The following is a 3534-nucleotide window of genomic DNA, read 5'->3' on the forward strand; positions in this document are numbered from 1 at the left end:
ATTTATGTGACAAAACACGCTAATGCAATGCTTATATGTCAGTGCACATGATTCTGGAATTTTCACACCCTCCTCGAGGGGCGTAAATCATAAATGTACCGCATCTTACAGATCACTACTAATTACTGAGGTGCCACCTATCACATATCAACACGATTTAGTAGAGTGCAGTCTATCATAGACTTACACGACTCCAAAATCCTCATAAAGATAAGGTGGACCAATCAACTAATAGAACCACCACATGGCCCATCACAATCACCACTAACTACGAAATGCATGAGCATATTCTTACTCTTTCATACCAATCATTATGTAAATGCAACTATCAAAAGACTTCCCTTTTAATACTCATTAAACACTAATAATTTTTGTATACTTTTCCATAGAGAATACTCAAGACATATTCTCATGAATAAAATTCATAACACATATGTTATCAATTATAAATACATAATCACATTAAATACATAAATAATCGTGTTCACATTTATTCACCACTAGCACAAAGAACATGTATACAAACAAACTTTGCACTCAAGCATATATAATATTGTTATAAAGTTCTCTTACCTCGACGATACTTTATTACAGAAGAAACTTACTCTACGCCAACATAATATATCCGACGATTCCAACGACACCTATCAATTTTCATGTACCTCAACTAGTGATCCTTAGCTCTTTGGGTTTAGAGAGAAATGAGAGAAGATGTGTTTGAAAAATTAAGAAAGTGATAGTAAGATGATGATGGCGATGAATTTCTTTTATAGGAAGGGGGAAATGTTTTTTTTCCTTCTCTTAATTAATCTATTATCTCAATTTTAACTTAATCTTCAAAAATTTCTAACCACAAAAATGAATCACATAAATTTAATCCTAAAATCTCACAGTTATCCTTTATGCCACTTAGTCATAATCACATCACATCATTCACTTCTAGATCTACGATAATAAAAATATCTACTCTCCTGATGTGGACCAAGCCTACATGAAGGCTAATGAGCTTCAAGAATTAGGAGCGGAAGAACCATTGACTAGAGGGAAGGCTAGGAAGCTAAAAGAACAATTAGAGAAACAAGTTGTTAATTTCCTTAGTCTCAAGACCTATGAAAAGATTGATCCATATTATAATAATCTTTTGGTCATAGAAATATCTTAAGACTTAATTTTAATTTTGGGATGTAATAATCATACCTTATAATTAGGAGTTATGTTGACTTGTGTGTGTGCCTAAATGTTTGGTAGCTTAGGCACAATGTCATTAGTTGTGTGTAGTCTAGGTACCATGTTATTTTGTGTTAGGCTATATATGCCTTTTTATTGTAACACATAAGGACCTTTTTTTGAAAAAGAAAGAAACACTTAGAGTGAGATTAGAGAAATGCTCTCTAGGGTTCTCCTTTGAACCAAATTTGGATCTTATCAGGAGCCTCATACTCTTGTGGTGATTCTACCTTGATCTTATCATTCCTTGTTGTGGAGTGTGGCGATTTTTACCATTTCATTCCTTCTCCATATTTTCTTCTTTATGTTCTCCATTTTATTTGGTACTTTGTTTGAAAATATCACTTGGTTAGATCCTTCAAATCATATGGAAACTCTCAAATCCATATCATGTGGTATTTAGAGCCTCCTATTAAGTGGTAATTTTTGTTTTTAATTTCTATTTTAGTCTTTTGTGTTCTTGAGATATTTGAAATTTTAGTTTCATATTTGTTCCAAATATTGTTCAATCTTGAGTTGTTGGTTGTTTATAAGTGTTATAATATGTGTGGGAAAATTTAGTTTTGTGATTATTTATTTCATTTGTGGTGAAATTTGAAAACTGAGCTGAAAAAAAAAATCCAGAGTTATTCTTAATGAAATACCAAACATCTTTTGCATTCTTCTTACCTCCTTTAGACATTGCAAGCTTGATTTTATCAAAAAAAGCCATTATTGAGTGATATACACGAGTGATACATTTCTTGAGTGTAAACACTTAGTGAGTGGTGAGGGCCTTATTTTATTTTGTTCACTTGTTTTGGGTCATTTGTTGATTATATTGGTATTTGTTGTTTGTTATTGTTGAAATCATGAGTGGAAGTGAACCAAACCCTTTTTCTCCTAGAACTGTTTTTCTTATGGATCACTTAACAAAAGTGTTGAATACTCAAATGAATGCTTTGAGAGAAGAGTTTGTGACTCAAAGAGATAGGATATCTCCTCATGGAAGATCTTCTCAAAATGAAGATGAGTTTGAAATCGAGGGAAGTAGATGACAAAGAGAACATGTGAGGAACCATAAAGACTATTATGAGAGAGGGAATCATAAGAATCATGAGAGAAACCATAGAGATTGTCATGGAAATGAGAGGAGGAACCAAAGACATGATGATACATATGTCGGTGGCAAAATTAAGTTCCCTTCATTTCATGGAAAAAGTGATCCGGAAGCATATCTTGATTGGGAGCTTAAGATAGATCAATTGTTTGAAGCTCACGATATTAGAGAAGATATGAGAGTTAAGTTGGTTACATTAGAGTTTAAGGATCATGCTTTACTTTGGTGGGACCAAAATGTCAAGGAAAGGAAGAGATGTGGTGCTAGGCAACTAGATGATTGGGATGAATTAAAAGCACTTTTGAGGAAGAGGTATGTACCATCACATTATCAAAGGGAGCTACATCAAAAACTACAAAGGTTGAAACAAGGCTCCAAGAGTGTGGAGGATTATTATAAGGATTTTGAGACTTTGATAATTCGCTCCAACATTAGAGAGGATGACGATGCCATAATAGCTAGGTTCTTGGATGGCCTAAGCTATGAGATTAGAGATGTGGTTGAGTTGCATCACTTTATGGATATTTAGGAGCTTGTTCATAAGTCATCTACCATTGAACAACAATTGAAGAGAAAAAGTACTTATAAAAAGTATTCATCAAACAAAGACTCCTCACATTGGAACAAACATAAAAGAGATGGTGATTCTCCCTTGGCTTCGGCCAAAGAAGGTAAGTCTTCTAAACCTAAAGCTCAAATTCCTAGTTCTTCTTCTCATTCTTCAATTAAATGTTTTAAATGCTTAGGAAGAGGTCACATAGCATCTAATTGTCCAAATAAAAAGTCTATGATTGCAAAGGCCAAAGAGGTATATGAAAGTGATTCTTCCTTTTATTCTTACTCTTCACAATCATCCCCAAGTGAACTAGGGAGTGACTATCAATTGGCTCCCGTTGAAGGAGATCTTCTCATGGTTAGAAGACTCTTAGGAGTCCAAGTTAAGGATGATGATTCTCAAAAAGAAAATATTTTTCATACTAGATGTCTTCTTGATGGAAAAGTTTGCTCTTTGGTAGTTGATAGTGGTAGTTGTACCAATGTGGCTAGCACTAGATTAGTCACAAAACTTGGCTTGAAAACCATTAAACATCCGAGGCCATATAAGCTTCAATGGCTAAAGGACGATGTTGATATTTTGGTGGATAAACAAGTTTTGGTAAATTTTAGCATTGGCAAATATCATGATGAAATTTTGTGTGATGTTGCGC

General features: G+C 33.8%; 1 pseudogene; it reads left to right on the plus strand.

Annotated features, from left to right (window-relative positions):
- Nucleotides 1-2078: 2078 nt before the first annotated feature.
- LOC101514004 (uncharacterized) overlaps nt 2079-3534 on the plus strand; it is a 5649-nt pseudogene continuing 4193 nt past the window's right edge.

Source organism: Cicer arietinum, chromosome 7 (genome assembly GCF_000331145.2).
Source record: "Cicer arietinum cultivar CDC Frontier isolate Library 1 chromosome 7, Cicar.CDCFrontier_v2.0, whole genome shotgun sequence".
Classification (NCBI taxonomy): domain Eukaryota; kingdom Viridiplantae; phylum Streptophyta; class Magnoliopsida; order Fabales; family Fabaceae; genus Cicer; species Cicer arietinum.